This window comes from Trachypithecus francoisi, unplaced genomic scaffold (assembly GCF_009764315.1).
Source record: "Trachypithecus francoisi isolate TF-2019V2 unplaced genomic scaffold, Tfra_2.0 Lachesis_group16, whole genome shotgun sequence".
Classification (NCBI taxonomy): Eukaryota; Metazoa; Chordata; class Mammalia; order Primates; family Cercopithecidae; genus Trachypithecus; species Trachypithecus francoisi.
In genome coordinates, this window is record NW_022681461.1 from 13,437,519 (window position 1) to 13,457,916 (window position 20,398).

Here is a 20,398-nt window from a genome sequence, read left to right on the forward strand (position 1 = left end):
GGGTTGAGGCTTTGGGGGAAGTTGGAATAGGGTGAATATATTTTACATCTGGGATGGATGTGAATCTTTGGGAGACACAGGGTAGAGCGTGGTAGGTAGAATAGTGGCATCCCCAAGGATTTCCATGGCCCACTCCCTAGAACTTGTGGATATGTTACTTTACATGACAAAGGGGCTGAAAGTGTGATTAATTTAAGGCTCTTGCAATGGAAAGATTGTCCTGGGCTTTCCACGTAGGCCTGATGTCATCAGATGAGTTCTTATAAGAGGGAGACAGGTGTGTAGTGTCCAGGAGAGAGATAGGATGATGCAAGCATACCACCACGCCCAGCTAGTTTTTGTTTTGTTTTTTGTATTTTTTGTAGAGACAGGATTTTGCCACGTTGCCCAGGCTGGTTTCAAACTCCTGTGTTCAAGCAATCCACCTGCCTCGGTCTCCCAAAGTGCTGGGATAACAGTGCTGGGATAACCGGTGTGAGCCATCACGCCCAGCAGAACTGCCCTTTTTAATGTAGGCTAACTGCTCCAGAGAAATTTCTCTTCTACGTGAATTCAGTGGCATGGCCTTGGATAAAAGGCTTTGGGAAACTCTCCCTCTTGGTTGTATTTATAGAAGCCTTCCTAGTCATGTGGAATCAGTCAAACAGAACCAAGCTAATACAATAAGCTTGACCCTTGGCAACCAGAAGGCTCCTGGTAGAAAATGGCTCAATGCAAGAGCAGACAGGAAAAATGGCTGATAAGTCACATAAAACCCAGAATTTCCAAGTCAGAAGGCACCACAGAGCTCATGTAACCTAACCTGGAGGTGTTGACAAGCAGTGATTCATGAATATGTAGTATCAGGGTGAATACACAGAAATGTCACCAACTACTTCCCTAAATGGAAATTTTGTAAAGATTCTTTCCATACAACCAGCATCCAGGCCCCCTCATAAACTAAGTTACTGAAAAGAGAAAACTCTCTGCTACTTTATATAATCTGTGAAGCCCACAGACAGAATTTTAGTCATAGATGTGTACACATAGTAGGCACTAAGTGGCTAGACTTGAGGAAGCCCTCCCCGTTCTAGTAGATCTTAATAGTTATAAATAAAAATCTACACATACATATATTTTACTTGTCTGTGTATATTAATATATTCATAAAGACTATCAGCTCAAGTAAATTAAAAATCTCATTCCTCTCACACACAACCCTTAATTAATCCAATGATCACATTCTTGAGCAAACCTGTCATAGGGTTTAAACAGATTCTATTAAAAGTTTGTTTCTGTGACCTGTTGATGGGCATTGAGAACACCAGACATGAAAGAAGCTGTCTTCTTCTAAGTAAGCAAGGTTTATTTGGATCAGAGTGTATGAAGGATGAGAAGAGTTTCCAAGTTCTGTACCGTGCCCTGAGCCAGAGTGCACATTTCCCAAGCAATGCTCTCCCATGCTGATTAGAGCTTGATGATATTTGCATCTGGTACTTGAATGTAATGAGTCCTTCCTCTCTGCTCATGTTCAGTCACTCTTCTCTTTCATCAAGAAGATGTTCTCTGTCCATCTTCATCATTGCAAAATAAAATTTGGCTCTTGAAATCTAAGTGTTCTCTCATGTTTCATTAGAATTTCTTCTATGGTTTCACAGAATTCTTGTACGTGATTCAGACATTTTTAAAACTCCCCAAAACTTTTTTTTTTTTTTTTTTTTTAGATGGAGTCTCACTCTGTCACTCTGTCGCCCAGACTGGAGTGCAGTGGTGCGATCTCAGCTCACTGCAAGCTCCGCCTCCCGGGTTCACGCCATTCTCCTGCCTCAGCCTCCTGAGTAGCTGGGACTACAGGCGCCCGCCACCATGCCCAGCTAATTTTTTGTATTTTTAGTAGAGATGCGGCTTCATATTGTTGGCCAGGATGGTCTCAATCTCCTGACCTCGTGATCCGCCCGCCTTGGCCTCCCAAAGTGCTGGGATTACAGGCGTGAGCCACCGCATCCAGCCACTGCCCAAAACTTTTAAACCTTTGATTAGTTATATACATGAATATCTCCAAATACACAAAATTCCTTAAGATATAAATTCTTCAATTTTTATAAACACTTAAAAATATGTGCTATCACGGCCAGGCGTGGTGGCTCATGCCTGTAATCCCAGGGCTTTGGGAGGCCGAGGCAGGCGGATCACTTGAGGTCAGGAGTTCGAGACCAGCTGGCCAACATGGCGAAACCTCATCTCTACTAAAAGTACAAAAATTAGCCAGGTATGGTGGTGGGCACCTGTAATCCCAGCTACTCAGGAGGCTGAGGCAGGAGAATCACTTGAACCTGGGAGGCACGGGTTGCAGCGAGCTGGGATCACGCCACTGCACTCCATCCTGGGCAACAGAGCGAGACTCCATCTCAAAAAAAGAAAAAAGAAAAAAAAAAGTGCTATCTGCTTAAGGGTTTCTCATCCTAATTTTTAAATATTAAGTAAATGCTCAGCAATGTTTATAGTTATTTTGAATGGTCACTGCCTACCGTTATCAATTTAGAGGGGTATTTCCAAGTGATTGCTGGATGTTGTACACTCAATGGTTTTAGAGTGACCACATGAAATGGAAAGTATACCCAGCTACACTTGGAGACTTTTTGTATATGTAGGTACACTGGGACAGAAGTGAGAAGCTCACCCATATGCAGGCTCTTCCGTGAAGGTCAGAGAGGAGTGGAGAAAATGGGGTTATGAGATTGATGATATCATACACAAGAGACTGGAGAGGTCAGTGGATGAGAGAAGGCTGTGGGTAGAAAGTAGAAAGAATGGTCAATGGGATACCATAGGATGCTAGAAATGTATTACTTTAGGAGCTGCCAAATCAAATGCCTCCAGGGATTACACTTATGAAAAAAAGACAAATGGACCAAGGGAAATTATAAGATGAACTGAAAGAGACAGGCCTCAATCCAAAGGCATTTAAGTTCAATTTTTTTTTTTTTTTTTTGAGATGGAGTCTCTCTCTGTCGCCCAAGCTAGAGTGCTGTAGCACAGTGGCACGATCTCGGCTCACTGCAACCTCTGCCTCCCGGGTTCAAGCAATTCTCCTGCCTCAGCCTCCTGAGTAGCTGGGACTACAGGCACCCGCTACCACGCCCAGCTAATTTTTGTATTTTTAGTAGAGACGAGGTTTCACCATGTTGGCCAGGATGGTCTCAATCTCCCGACCTTGTGATCCACCCACCTCGGCCTCTCAAAGTGCTGGGATTACAGGCGTGAACCACTGCGCCCAGCCTAAGCCCAATTTCTAAAAAAAAATCAATGAGTGCCAACCAAAACAGAATCTATGAGCCAAATTCAGCTTTCCAGCCTGACTTTTGCATTAAATGATAGCTATGTCAATACTTAGCCGTAGTGGCAGAGAGTATAGACTCAGGAGCCAGACTACTTGGATCAAATCCTCCTCCACCATTTACCAGCTGTGTGACCCTCAGCAAGTGGCTTCACATCCTAAGCCTCAGTTTCCTCAGGTGTATTATCAGGGGAGGAACTATACTTGTTCACAGGTAGGGGTGATCATATGCCCAGGTGGGCCTAGGATGGTCCTGGAATATAGAATATTTTTATAATGATTAGAATAATTAAAAGGATAATTATTAACAGTGTCTTTTTCACTGTCAAAACTGTCCGTCATATAGGGTCATGGCAGGGTTAAAGAGATATAATCTATGTAAAATACTGACCATAGTGCCTAGGATATAGAAGATGCACCCAAAATAATTGGCAATAGCTTCATGTGAGACTAGCTCTGTGCAGAATTAGGAGGGGAGAGAAGTTTGTCTTCAGAGTTGTCCCAGGCCCCAGTCTCATACCACCCAGATTCCCTCACATTGGCATCCCCATATGCCTGGACCTTTCTCAGTGACCTCAAAAAGCTGTCTCTGATCTACTCCTTCAGGACTCTCCTTCAGGGCTCAGTAAGCTGATCTCCCAGACAGAGGAGTCTGGTCTTGCCAGGTTCCCAGGAGATTTACGTACTGCCCTTCCTAGGTAAGTTGAGATGAAAAAGGATTAATGGTTGGCCGGGCGCGGTGGCTCAAGCCTGTAATCCCAGCACTTTGGGAGGCCGAGATGGGTAGATCACGAGGTCAGGAGATCGAGAACATCCTGGCTAACACGGTGAAACCCCGTCTCTACTAAAAAATACAAAAAAATTAGCCAGGCGAGGTGGCGGGCGCCTGTAGTCCCAGCTACTCGGGAGGCTGAGGCAGGAGAATGGTGGGAACCCGGGAGGCGGAGCTTGCAGTGAGCTGAGATCCGGCCACTGCACTCCAGCCTGGGCGACAGAGCGAGACTCCGTCTCAAAAAAAAAAGAAAAAGAAAAAGGATTAATGGGGACTTCAGGCTAGTGGAAGGAGATGATTTTGGGTAGCTTTCAGTATTTCTTCAAACAACATTACACTAACAGCTCCTTGTAAACTTGAGACCTACCTTGATTTCTTCAATCTATTTTATATACATTTGGAGATATATATATATATCTCCAAATCTGAATTTATACCAAGCATAAAATCAATGGGTCCAGTGCCCTCCAGCCAAATGCTATTCTAAAACATAGATCGTGGCATTTGTTCAAGCTGTCCTCACTTACCATGAAAATTAACAGAAGACTTAGAACTTTTACTAAAATACAAACTACAACCCCTTAAGTTTATTTCCTAGTTAAACTGTTCCAGCGATCTGTTACTGTACAACCAACTACCCCAAAAACTTAGTGGTGTAAAACAACTATGTACCGTTACCTCTCCTGGGGCTGGGGGTTGATAGGCTTAGCTGGGTGGTTCTTACTTGGGGTGCCTCATTTGGTTACAGACAGAGCACAGCTGGAACTTGAGCCATTGGAAGGTGCATTAGTCTGGCACTGCAATAAAGGAATACCTGAGACTGGGGAATTTATTTTTAAAAGAGGTTTTGTTTGGCTTACAGTTCTGAAGGCTGTACAAGCATGGTGCCAGAATCTGCTGGGCTTCTGGTGAAGGCTCAGGAAGTTTTAGTCAAGGTGGAAGGGAAGGGGAACCAGCATGTCACATGACAAGAGAGGAAACAAGAAAAGAGAAGCAGGTGCCAGGTTCCTTTAAATAGTTAGCTCTCATATGAACTAAGAGAGTAAGAACTAAGCCTCAGTTTCCTCAGGTGTACTATCAGGGGAGGAACTATACTTGTCCATAGGTAGGGGTGATCATATGCCCAGGTGGGCCTAGGACAGCGCTGGCATATAGAATATTTTTATAATGATTAGAATAATTAGAAGAATAATTATTAACAGTGTCTCTTTCACTGTCAAAACTGTCTGACATATAGGGTCATGGGAGGGTTAAAGAGATAATAATCTACATAAAGTACTGACCAAGTACTGACCATCACCAAGCGGATGGTGCTAAGCCATTCATGATGGATCCACCCCCATGACCCAATATCTCCCACATTCAACACTAGGGTCACATTTCCACATGAGATTTTGAGGAGACAAATATCCAAACCATATCAGAAGGTGTCTCCACTCTCACGTCTCATGTGTAGGCTGGGAAAGCTGGGGACTGCTCAAGCAGCCTCTCCACATGGCTAGGCTGGGCTTCCCACACAGTATGGCGGTCTCAAAGTAGTTGGACTGGTAGTAGGTGGCCTGTGGATTTCCCCAAGAGGGAATATGCCCGGAGACCCAACAGAAGCTGCAAGGCTTCTTATGATTTGGAGGTTAGACTATGTCAGTTTCACCACATTCAACTGGTCAAGAGCAAGTCACAGGCCAGCCTAGATTCATTAAGGTGGTGGAATAAGTTCCACCTCTCAATGAAGAATGGCTTGTAGGGAAAGAAAGAATTTAACAGTATTCATCTTGGAGATACACTACCATACCATCCACCCATCTCTCTCCACCTTGTTATGAATGGAATTCCTAATGGATTCAAAATAGCTAGAAGAGAGGATTCTGAATGCTCTCACTACAAAGAAATGGTAAACGTTTGAGGTGATGGATATACTAAATACCATGACTGGATCATTGCTTAGTGTATATATGTATTGAAACGTCACCCTGTATACCATAAACACGTACAATTATTATGTATCAAATAAAAACAAACAAAAAATCATGCAATGGAAGACTTAGTAGCATCTGACTAAAATTTCCTGAATGATCAGTCTTACATTTTTAAAAATTGTTATTTTATCAATAATATCTGTTCATTTTTAAACTAGCAAACAGAAATAAGTAAATAAAAAATAAAAGATTTCCATGACCCAGAGAAAATCATTCCCAGGGAGGTATCAGTAAAACTAACATTTACCGGATTAGAAAGCATGCAGACGTGATTTTTCAGCTCTTCCCCTTAAACACCAACTTAGTGCAGGAAAGCACTCAGTGTTACCCAACTTAGTTGAACAGGCAAAGAGCCAGCCCCCAGATGTCAGAATAAAGATAGGGGCTTAGCAATTGAATGGGTTGGAGGAGACAAATGATTTGAGCAGATGCCACGTTGAAGTTGTGAGAGGGAACATCTGCTGTCCCATTTGCTAAGGTATTTGGTAATCAGGAAGATGGTATAAATGCACAAACGGAGCAACCTGTATTGATATGCAGAGCATGAACACTGATGTCAATGTTTTGTAGCTAATTAGACGGCGAGTGTTACATTGTGTCTCTAATTTTACAGAATGAAAGCAGAATGTTCCTCTCCATCAGTTTACTGGCAATTTTCAAGCCGAGTGTGGCCTCATTCCCATTCGTCTGACAACATAATGAGCAGCAATGAACCACACAGTAACCAAGCCTCAGTTCCTTACATTATACAGCCCAAATGTCCAGACTTCATTAGTTTTAAATGTCATAATAAAGTCACATTTCTTTGTGATTCAAAAGTGATGGTGCCTCAGGTTCCCACTGACTCGGTCCGAGGAAGTCCAGTTCTTCTACCAGCTTCCTCTTCACCAGCATTTCTGGGACTCCCAAGGAATCATTTCGCTTGTCAGAACGCTATTTTCATGACTGATTGCAGCCTCAGCCACTAGGGAGGCTCTGGCTGCCGGTGGTGGCTCCCCTGGGGTCCCTGGACCTTCCTCTTTCCAGCTGCTGTTTTCTGCTGTACCATTCTGTCCCCCCAAAATGGACTCCTCTGACTTGCCATCACTGAATGCAGAAACCAAGTCGTAATTTTTAAAGGGGTCTTATGGGGGTTGGGGTTTGGAGTTAATTGAAAGGAATTACAACAAAAAAAGAGAAACACTGGATAGCAGATTGATTCTCTGTAGTTCACAGGCAGTTTCCCTTGCTTGCCTTCTCTTTGCCTGATCTTCTACACACATCAAATAGGTAGTCCTAGCTTACCATTCCCACTAGAGGCAAACTCAATACCTGTTCTATTCAGCATCAGGACCTCAACCTCCACAAGAGCGCAAGAGAGGCAAACTCCCCCACCTCACCCTATTCCAGCCTGAAACTTGCCTCCTGAACCCTTTTCTGGTCCCAGGTCCTACTGTTTTACAAAGCTGATTGACAATGGCAACGTCCTTCAACTGGACATTATTTCCAGGAATCCTATTCAGTCTTCTGTAATATTGCTGTGAGATCCAGGTTTTGGTGTGACCAAACCCAATGTAACCAAATGCACTTCTTCCCAGCCTCTTCTCCAGCGTGACCCACCTTACAGCTGTCTCAGCTCCTGCGTGTCATGAGCAGCAACTTTAATATTCACACACACACTCACACACACCACACACACACACACCACAATCCCACACATACCCCACACACAGCACCACACACACCACACACACACCACACATACACACACACAACTCACACACACCCTACACACACGCACAACCCCCCACACACGCACCACACACACCACACTCACACACACACAACTCATACACACCCTACACACACGCACCACAACCCCCCTACACACCACACACACACCCCACCCTACACACACACCACACACACACCAGACACACTCACACACACCACACACACACACCACACGCACCACACACACTCACACACAAATTCACACACACCCTACACACACGCACAACCCCACACACACCACACACACACACCCTACCCCACACACACACCACACACACCAGACACACACAGTCACACACCACACAAACACACCACATACACACACCAGACACACACACAACTCACACACACACCACAACCCCACACACACCCCACCCCCCACACACACCACACACATACACACACACCACACACACCCTACACACACGCACAACCCCACAACACGCCACACACCCCACCCCACACACACACCATACACACACACCACACACACAAACTCACACACACTCAACACACATGCACAACCCCACACACACCACACACACACCACCCCACTCACACACACACAACTCACACACACCCTACACACACACACAACCCCCCACACACACCCCCCACACACACCCCACCCCACACACACCACACACACACTAGACACACACACCACACACACACACAACTCACACACACCCTACACGCACACACAACCCCACACACATACCACACACACACCCTACCCCACACACACACCACACACACACCAGACACACACACCACACAAACACACCACATACACACACCCGACACACTCACACACACCACACACACAACTCACACACACCCTAGACACACGCACCACAACCCCACACACACACCATGCACACACCCCACCCCCCACACACACCACACACATACACACCACACAAACTCACACACACGCTACACACATGCACCACAACCCCACAACACGCCACACACACACCCCACCCCACACACACACCATACACACACACCACACAAACTCACACCCAACACACGCACAACCCCACACACCACACACACACACACCACCCCACACACACACCACAAATACACACACACACACTCACCTCCCAAGAACAAGCAAGAAGCACAGAGATTGGAATTCTTACAAAGAAAAGCAATGCTTCCTGTCGCTACAAACCAAAAACAACCAACCACACCTACAGAGGGACTCATTAGAACACCCACCCATTCCCGTTGTCCAGTAGACCTCCCAAGGTGGGACTTCAAGGACTCAACTTCAGGAACCCAATTCCAAGCCTTTGGGTAAGTTCCTAATGTTCACATCTTCCACAAGGACAAAGCAGGGGTTCTTGCTTCCTGATTAAACACTCACTGTGATGGTGTTCCCAAATAATAGGACAGATTGCTTGAAAGGTAAATTTAAACCTGTAGGGTAAATGCGCCTGGTAGCAATAGCTTAATCATACCTTTAGACTGACTCTGCATGGAAGGTATACCTGAAGGTGCATTCCAAACTATGGAATCGGGGAACAGTCAACCAGGAGAGTCATTCATTATCTATGAGGAGCAACTGAGCCCCCAGCCCGCCCATGGAACACAGGTCATACAGAGAACTGAGATCCTGAGTTTTGGCTTAAATGAAGGTTATAAAGTGGAGGTTGTTAGGGGGAGGGTGGTCAGTGAAAACTCTATATAAACTGCATGTTATTTGCAAGTGGTTGTGGTTTTCCTGCCCAGCCCAACGCCACTGGACTGTATGTAAGGCAGATATCTTGTCCAGCCCACTACCACTGGACTGTTTCTGCACATAAGGCAGTTGTCCTGTCCAGCCCACGGCCACTGGACTCTCTCCCCCGTATGGAAGCCCCTAATAAAACTCCGTCTCCTATGCTGACTCTGGGGTCTCTTCTTTGGCATCTTGATCCCAGTGCCTTCCCTACTGAGGCTAACAGGTGTTCAACACTAAAAACCTCATCCCTCGAAAAGGAAAATTTCATCCTGGAAGCTTAAAATGGTGGGGCTGTTATGTCCAGCTCATATCTACCTCTTAGAGAGAGAGAGAAATGGCATTTCTCCCTTATAAGTTTAAAATATAAACAAATGTATTCCAACCTGATCTATATTAACTTTCAGGGGCTGGTCCCAGAGAAGAGGAAAGTTCCCATAAAAACAATTGCGAGGCACTTTTTAAGAAACAATTTCTTGTTGATACATAATAAATATACATACCTTCAAGGTACATGTGATAATTTAATACATTTATATAATTTGTAAGTTTGATCAAGTCAGTGTAGTTGGGATAACCATCACTTTAAACATTTGTCTTTATGCTAGAAATAGTTGAATTATTCTCTTCTAGCTATGTTGAAAGGTAAAATAGCTTATTGCAAACTATAGTTACCCTACTGACTTATCAAACACTAGGTTTTATTTCTTCAATCAAACTGTATATTTTCACCCATTAATCAAATTCTGTTCATGCCCTCCTCCCCATTACCCTTCCTAGCCTCTGGCAACCATTATTCTACTCTCTGTCTTCATGGGATCCACTTTTTTAGCCCCCACATGAGTCAAAATGTGTGATATTTGTCTTTCTGGGGAAGCATGTTTTTTTCCCTATTTTTTGTGGGGGGCAGGCACATTTTCAAAAGCTGTTGTTAGACCACCCAGCTAAGAAACGTACCTTAAGAACCAGACATCTGTCCAATACAGAGGAGCTTTGGATTTTAACTGCCTGTTCACCTAACTTAACCCCAATATTCTCTCATGGACGTTTGCACCTCATTGGGCACTACTTCTTCTCTTCTCTTCTCTTTTCTCTTCTCTTTTCTTCTCTTCTCATCTCTTCTCTATTCTCTTCTCTCCCTCCCTTTCTTTCATTCTTGTTCTCACTTCCTCTTCCTCCTTGTGTATAGACAGTTCTATTAACTAGTTGAAAAACTTAGCTGTTCAGCTAGTGAGGTAGGTAGGATCCCTGCCTCATCATAAATTCCTGAACCTTGAGGAAACAGCAGAGCTGCCAAGCCTGGAGGTACCATGTGAGCCAGGATGGTGGGCATGGGAGAGGTACCTGGATGACAAGAGGCTCGCCCTCCAATGCTTGGCAGTGAGTAAGACCCCAGGACCTTTTTAAACCAGAGGTGAAAATAAAAAGCTCTAATAATGACCAACATTGAGTTTCCACCAGAAGAAAAACTTGAGAGAATTAAGAAAAATTTAAAAATAAACCTTTATTACACACCAAATCCATAATATGAGAAGCACTTGGAATTACTTTTGCATGTCCTCTGTGCCCCCCAAACTTTGAACCTACTCCCCAGTCAAAATCATCAACCCATCCTGATGAAGACCTGGGACCAGTCTGGGTTCTGCATTAACAAATGATACCATTTTTGAGGTTCTCAATGCTTATTTTATGCATCGTGTTGATAGCCTGCTTTCTCTAGCTGTTTTTCCTGAATTGCTACAAATTAGGAGCAATTACAGACAAAGAATGTACATTCTCTTGTTAATAGACTATTTTTTAGAACAGTTTTGGGTTCACAGCAAAATTGAGTGGAAAGTACAGAGAGTTCCATATACCCCTTAGCCCACACATGCACAACCTCTCCCACTGTTAACATCCTGACCTACAGTGGAACATTTGTTACAATTGACAAAGCTGTATGGACGCATCATTATCACCCAAAGTCCCTAGTTTACATTAGGTCTCGGTGCTCAACATTCTGTGGGTGTAGACAAATGTATAGTAGCATGATCTAGTATTCTATCACCACGCGGAATCATCTCATTGCCCTAAAAATCCTCTGTGCTATGTTTACTCATCCCACCCTACCCCCAGTCCCTGGCAACCACTCATTATTTACTGTCTCCATGATTTTGCCTTTTGTAGAATGTCGTATATTTGGAATCATATAGTATGTAGTATTTTCAGATTGTCTGCTTTCACTTAGTAATGTGCACTTAAGCTTCATCCATGCATTTTCATGACTTGATAGCTTTTTTTTTTTTTTTTTTGAGACAAAGTCTCGCTCTGTTGCCCAGACTGGAGTATGCGATCTCAGCTCACTCCGCCTCCCGGGTTCAAGCAATTCTCTGCCTCAGATTCCCGAGTAGCTGGGATTACAGGCGCCCGCCACCATGCCTAGCTATTTTTTTTTTTTGGTATTTTTAGTAGAGATGGGGTTTCACCATCTTGGCCAGGCTGGTTTTGAACTCCTGACCTCATGATCCACCTGCCTTGGCCTCCCAAAGTCCTGGGATTACAGGTGTGAACCAATGCACCCGGATTGATAGCTCGTTTCTTTTTAGCACTGAATAATACTGCATGGTCTGTATATGCCACAGTTGATTTATTCGTTCACTACTGAAGGCCATCTTGATTGCTTCCAAGTTTTGGCAATATGAATAAAACTGCTATAAACACTTGTGTGCGAGTTTTTGTGTGGGCATAAGTTTTCAGCTCATTTGGGTAAATACCAAGGGGCGTGATTACTGGATCTTATGGTAAGACTATGTTCAGTTTTGTAAGAAACTGACAAAATGTCTTCTGAAATGGCTGTACCATTTTGCATTCACATCAGCAATGAATGAGAGTTCCTGTTGCTCTCAATCTTCACCAGCATTTGGTGTTATCAGTGTTTTGTCTTTTCACCATTCTAACAGGTGTGTCATGGTATTTCACTTTTGTTTTAATTTGCAATTTTGTAATGATGTATGATGTTGAGCATCCTATCATATGCTTATTTACCCTCTGTATATCTTCTTTGATGAGGTGCCTGCTCAGGTCTCCTGCCTATTTTTTAATTAGGTTGTTCATTTTATTATTGTGGGGTTTTAAGAGTTCTTAATATATTTGGATAACAGTCATTTATTGAATATATCTTTTGCAAATATTTTCCTCCTGTCTGTGGCTTGTCTTCCCATTCTCTTGACCATGTCTTTTGTAGAAGTTTTTAATTTCGATGAAGCCCAGCTTACTAACTATTCCTTTTCCTTTCTTTTTTTTTTTTTTTTTGAGATGGAGTTTCACTCTTGTTGCCCAGGCTAGAGTGCTGGCACGATCTCTGCTCACTGCAACCTCTGCCTCCCAGGTTCAAGCGACTGTCCTGCCTCAGCCTCCCAAGTAGCTAGGATTACAGGTGTGTGCCACCACGCCTGGCTAAATTTTTGTATTTTTAGTAGAGACAGGGGTTCACCATGTTAGTCAGGTCTTGAACTCCTGACTTCAGGTGATCCGCCCGCCTCGGCCTCCCAAAGTGCTGGGATTACAAGTGTGAGCTACTGTGCGTGGTCAATTATTTCCTTTATGAATCATGCTTCTGGCACTCTATTTAAAAAGTCATCACTATACCCAAGGCCATCTAGGTTTTCTCCTGTGTTATCTTCTAGAAGTTTTATTGTTATGCATTTTACATTTAGATTGATGATTCATTTTGAGTTAACGTCTATGAAAGGTATGTCTATGTCTATTTATTTATTTATTTATTTATTTATTTATTTATTTTTGCACTTGGATGTCTAGTTTCTCCAGCACTATTTGTGGAAAAGACTATCTTTCCTCCATTGTATTGTCTTTGCTCCTACATCAAAGATCAGTTGACCATATTTGTATGGGTCTTTTTCTGGGCTGTCTATTCTGTTCCATTGATCTATTTGTCAATACCACACTGTCTTGATTACTGCAGCTCTATAGTTAGTCTTGAAGTCAGGTAGTGTCAGTCCTCCAACTTTGTTCTTCTCCTTCAATATAGAATTGACTATTCTGGGTCTTTTGCCTCTCCATATGAACTTTCAAATCATTGTCTATAACCACAATACAGCTTCCTAGGATTTTGGTTGGGATTGTGCTGAATATATAGATCAAGTTTCAAAGAATCAGTATCTTGATAATATTGAGCCTTCCTATCCATAAACATGAAATATCTCTTGATTTATTCAGTTATTCTTTGATATTTTGTTAAATTCATACCTTACTATTTCATTTTGGGGAGTGCTCACATACAGTCGGCCTCTATATCCTCTGGTTTCCATCTGTGATTTCAAACAACTGCAGATCAAAAATAGTTTTTGAAAAAAATAAAAAATAATACGAATTTTAAAAGCAGCACAGTATGATAACTATTTGCACAGCATTTTCATTATATTAGGTATTATAAGTAATCTAGAGATTATTTTAAATATACAAGAGGAAGTATGTAGGTTATGCGCAAATATTACACCATTTTATATAAGGTCTTGAGCATCTGAGGATTTGCTAACATTTTGTCGAAGATTTTTGCATCTGTATTTATGAGACATATTGTTCTGTAGCTTTCTTGTAACATCTTTGTCTGGTTTTGATATTAGAATAATGCTACCCTCATATAATGAATTAGGAATTTTCTGGGGTTTTATCTTCTGAAAAGGATTGTAGAGAATTGGTGTAATTTCTTACTTAAATATTTGGTAGAATTCCCCAGTGAATCCATCTTGTCCTGATGTTTTCTGTTTTGGGAAGTTTTTCATTATTGATCCAATATTTTTAATAGATATAGGCCTATTCAGATTGTCTGTTTCTTCTTGTGTGAGTTTTCGCACATATGTCTTTGATAGAATGTATCCATTTCATCTAGGTTGTCAAATTTGTAGGCATAGAGTTGTCCATAATATTCCTTTATTATCCTTTTGATACTCGTAGGATTTGTAGTGATCTCCCTTCTTTCATTTCTGATATGAGCAATTTCTGTCTTCTCTCTCTCTCTCTCTGTCTCTTTCTCTCTCTCTCTCTCTGTCTCTCTCTCTCTCTCTCTCCCTCTGTTTTAGAGACAGGGTCTTGCATGTTGTTCAGGCTGGCCTCAAACTCAAACTTCTGAGCTCAGGCGATCCTCCCACCTCAGCCTCCAAAATAGCTGGGATTAAAGGCTTGCATCACCATGCCTGGCCATTATCTTTTCTCTTTTTTTCTTAATTACCCTGGCTAGAGACTTATCAATTTTATTGATCTTTTCAAAGAATTAACTTTTGATTTTTCTCTGTTGATTTCCTGTTTTTAATTACATGGATTCCTGCTCTAATTTTTATTTCTTCTGCTTACTTTGGGATTAATTTGCACTCCTTTTTTTTAGTTTCCTAATGTGGAAGATTAGATTATTGATTTTAGATCTTTTTTCTAATATATGCATTCAATGTTATAAACTTCCTGCTAAGCACTGCTTTCTCTGCATTTCACAAATTTTGGTTTATTCAGTTATTCTATTTTTACTCTTATTTAGTTCAAACTATTTTTTAAATTTCTCTTGAGATTTTTTCTTTGATGTATGTGTTACTTAGAAGTGTGTTGTTTCATTGCAGGTGCACAGAATGCAAGAGTTGAGGCTTGGGAGCCTCTACCTAGATTTCAGAGGATGTATGGAAAAGCCTGGATGTCCAGGCAAAAGCCTGCTAAAGAGGTGTATCCCTCATGCAGAACCTCTATTAGGGCAGTGCAGAGGGGAAATGTGGGATTGGAGCACCCATAAAGAGTCCCCACTGGGGCACTCCCTAGTGGAGCTGTGAGAAGAGGGCTACTGTTCCCCAGAACCCAGAACGATAGATTCACCAACAGCTTGCACCCCACACCTGGAAAAGCTGCAGGCACTTAATGCCAGCCTATGAGACCAGCCACAGGGGCTGAACCCTGTAAAGCCACAGAGGCAGAGCTGCCCAAAGCCTCAGAAGCCCACCCCTTTGCACCAGTGTGCCCTGGTTGTAGGACATGGAGTCAAAGGAGATCATTTTGGAGCTTTAAGATTTAATGGCTGCCCCTCTGGGTTTCAGACTTGCATGGGGCCTGTAGCCCTTTTCTTTTGGCCAATTTTTCCCTTTTGGAATGGGAATGTTTACCCAATGCTTGCACCCCCATTGTATCTTGGAAATAACTAATTTGTTCTTTACTTTACAGGCTCATAGGTGGAAGGGACTAGCCTTGTCTCAGATGAGACTTTGGACTTTTGAGTTAGTTAATGCTGGAATTAGTTAAAACTTTGAGGGACAGTTGGGAAGGTATGATTGTATTTTGCAGTGTGAGAAGGATATGATATTTGGCAGGAGCAAGGGGTGGAATTACATGGTTTTGATCTGTGTTCCTACCAAACCTCATGTCAAATTGTAATCCCTAATGTTGGAGGTGGGGACTGGCGGGAGGTAACTGAGCCATGTGGGTTAACTTCTCATGAATGGTTTAGCATCATCCCCTTGGTACTGTCCTCATGATCATGAGTGTGTTCTCATGAGATCCAGTCATTTCAAAGTGTGTGGCACCTCCCCCAACCCCTGCTCCCGCCATGTGAGATGCCTTGTTATACCTTTGCCTTTGGCCATGATTGTAAGTTTCCTGAGGCCTCCCCAGAAGCCAAGCAGATGCCAGCATCATGCTTCCTGTACAGCCTGTGGAACCATGAGCTCACTACATCTCTTTTCTTTATAAATTATCCAGTCTCAGGTATTCCTTTATAGCAATGCAAGAATGGACTAATACACTCACACAGTGAAAAACAGGAAAGATTTCACTGGGAGGATTCTATAAACACTATGTCTTGTGACCACTAATGGTCCATGATATTTACTTCTCTCCAGCCCAGTCTGATAGGATTATAAACACTGAAGTTCAGTTTGCACAGAAGAGAGGACATTTTTTTCCTTCATGTCCTGCTTGATGAGAACATCCATGAATAGTGATCACTGTACTCTAAAAGACAACGGTATACACTCACGGATGGCATCAGTCTGAGAAGTCTTCAATAGGATGGGCACTGGTGAAATTGATATTTTCTTTCTTCCCAATGTATATAGTGGGAGAGATTTTTATTCATTCAAACATTCACGAAGTACATTGCTAGCCACTGGGGATAGAAAGAGGAAGTTCCATCATTGTCTTAGGTAGCTAAAGTCCAGTAAAGAGATAAACATGTAAATAATAAATCCATCAGAGAGAAATCACACCAAGGCTAGCAAGCAGATACAAGATGTGAATGTATAGGAGAGATATACTGGCTTTCCCCAATTTGAAAGCCACATTTAGAGATTACCTACAGGTCCCACTATCTACTGAGAACCTACTATTTACCAAGCCCTGTACTAACCGCTTTGTATAATTCTATTTCATTCTTTTAACAACTGTTCAAGGTAGTTATGATTATTTTCATTTTCCTTAACTTCAGCAAGGATTATGTAACTTGCCTAAAGTGAAACATTTACAAAATTAGTGGAGCCAGAATTTGCACTAAGGGAAATTAGGAAGCTTTTAGTCATCCAAGCAAAAAGTTAATAGTGGCCTACACTTTCTCCACAGAATCAACTTGCTTCTCAGGTAGTATATGGTACCTAGGTCATCCAGATACTTAATTTACCACTGAAAGAATATGAATCCTTGGCTTTCCAAGCTCACTGACCTGGACTCTAGAATGATCAAGCCAAAAATGTTTTAAAACCTTCAAACTCAGCAGCCACCTAGAAAAGAAAAATAAGTGCCTGCTCCTCATTTTGGCTTTTCCATCAATTAAGTGTTTAGTAAGGATCCAACCATGCTCACAAATTAGAGAAACTACAAATACATATGTCTAAGAAACCTGAAACAGAAGTTTGGCATTCCATGTGGCACTTCAGAGCCACTTCATTCAGTACAAAGCCATGTTCATTTAAATTTGTCAATATCTCCCTCATCAATGGACATGGAATAGACTCCTCTGAACACATGTATTTGCTGCCTTTGGAGCAGAGCTTTCACTTGTCCCCATCTTGGACTTGGTTTGTCTTTTCACTTGCTCTACAGTGTTCTTGGAAGCACAAAGGTTTTAAATTTGATGAAGTCTAATGTATCTATTTTTTTCTTTTGTTGCTTGCGTTTTTGATGTCATATCTAAGAAACCATTCCCTCATCCAGAACCACAAAGATTTGCTCCTGTGTTTTTGATTTCTTGATCCTACCCATACAAAAACAGATTCCTCAGGGTTCCCCAACACAGTTGATGGCATGTTGAAATTTAATCACCAATACAATGAAATTAAGAAGTAGAGCCTTTGGGAAGTGGTTAGGTTATGAGGTCAGAGCCCTTATGAATGGGATTAGTGTCCTTATAAAAAGAGGCCCAGAGAGCTAGCTTGCCCCTTCCACATATGAGGACACTGGTAAAAAAGGCCATCTATAAACCAAAAAACAGGCCCTCATCAGACAGTAAATCTGCTAGCACTTTGACTTTGGACTTCCCAGTTTTCAGAACTCAATTTCCGTTGTTTATAATCACCCATTCTATGGTATTTTGTTATAGCAGCATGAACAGACCAAGATAGGAGCATGCCTCAGTTCTAACGTTTTGGTGGCAATCACAATGTTCTTGATCTTTTTTTCTGGTTCCATGGGACAGGAATTTCCACCAGCTTCAAAAAAAGTTTCTGTAAGACTAGCTATGAAACCGCTGCCATTATGGCCAAATCCCTTTAGCATTTCTAGTGACAAGGGGGTTGGGGCAAATGCCTAGTCCTCACCTACCCCTTAGACATTGTGAGATTTTAGGAAAATAAGAACTAGCCACCTCTTTCCCACAAAAAGGTGGGGGACTCTTTGAAGACACAAAAAGGAGAAAATCTTTGCTTTGTACTTTTCTTGGATTCTCTGCTTCAGGTTGAGTGTCCAAGTGAAGAATTGCTTTCTTGAATCCAGGGGGCCATGAAAGGGGTTCTTTCTGTCTTGATAGTGACTATATCCCAGCCATGATATCATACAAAACCTCCACTCCCTGCTCAGGTATGCTATTGGCTAGCTGGTGGCTCAGTTTTTCACGTGATTATGACGACTGAGAAGTCCCACAAAATATCATCTGCAAACTGGAGAACTAGGAAAGCCAGTGGTGGAATTTTGTCTGAGGCTGGAGGCCTGAGAATGGGGTGATTTCCAGGACAGGAGAAGATGGAGGTCCCAGCTGCAGAAGAAAGGGCCTCTTTCATGTCTTTTCAGAGCCTAATAACTCACTTCTTTTTATCACTGAATAATATTGTATTGTATGAAGGTACTACAGTTTGTTTATCCATTCATGTACTGAATGATATCTTGGTTACTTCCAAGCTTGACAATAACGAATAAAGCTGCTATAAACATTTATGTGCGAGGTTTATAAAAACTTTTATTTTAGGTTTAGGGATCCATGTGCAGGTTTGTTATATAGGTAAACTTGTGTCACAGGGTTGGCTGTGCAGATTATTTTGTCATCCACCCTAAGCATAGTACCTGACAGTTATTTTTTTCTGCTCCTCTCCCTCCTTCCATCCTCCACCTTCAAGTAGGCCCCAGTGTATCTTTTAGCTCCCACTTGTAAGTGAGAATATGCAGTATTTGGTTTTCTGTTCCTGCATCAGTTTGCTAAGGATGGTGGCCTCCAGCTTCATTCAGGCTCCTGAAAAGGATATGATCTCATTCTTTTGTATGACTACATAGTATTCCATGTTGTATATGTACCACATTTTATTTATACAGTCTACCACTGATGGGCATTTAGGTTGATTCCATGTCTTTGCTGTTGTGAATAACGTGTGCAAGTTTTTACGTAGATATAGTTTTCAATTCATTTGAGTAAATACCAAGGAGTATGATTGCTAAATCTTACGGTAAGGGTATGTTTCGTTTGCTAAGAAACTGACAAATTGCTACCAGCAATGAGGGTTCTTATTGCTTCACATCTTTACGAGCATTTGGCATCCTCAGTGTTTTGGATTCTCACCATTTTTTTATTTCTTAATGATTTTTTCACCCTTCTTATAGGTGTGTAGTGGTTATGGCAGCAGCTGCCATCAACACACTGGCTGCAGCAAGGAGGCCCAGCTGCGGCTGCACATTCCACGGAGCCATTTGGAGCCCCACTCCATCTGAGTTGGGGCAGGAGCTCCTCAGGTGCCACTGCAGCCACCCAAACCATAGCTGTAGACCCAGGCCTCCTGCTCTACAGAGCAGGCAGGAGCCATCCATGCCCTCCTGGGTAGGGCTACAGTCACCCAAACTGCAGCTGTGGATCTGAGCTCTCTGTGCTCTTGGGGTGGGCTGGGAGCAGGCAGGATCTGCCTTCCTGAGTGCCGCTGCGGCTGCCCTCCCAGGCACAGAACCCAGGCATCTCTACAGCCTGCACCCTCGGGTCAGGAAAGGACTGTCCCCGAAGCCCCAAAGGCTCAGGGATTTCGGCTCCCACTGCCTGGCCTCTCTTCTCGCCCTGCACCTGTTCCACTCTCCGAGTAGGGTTGGGGCCAAGTCCTGGGGCCTTCAATGGCAGCAGGAGGCAGCAGAGTCCTGGGTGGAAGAAGGCAGGTACTTATAAGCCTCCACCTTCAGGCCAGGGAAGACCTGAAGGCTGGGGACCAGGCTTCCAGTCCCACGGACCAGAGTGGGGACTTGTGGTGCCTGTTCCGCCCACCCACAGCTACCCATGGACCAGTTTGCATGTACTTCCTCCCCTCTGAGGTCCATAAAAGCCCTAGGCTCAGCCAGAGCAGGGCAGACGACAGCCTGAGGAGGAAGAGGGCAGAAAGAGGACAGGACCACCAGCTACAGAG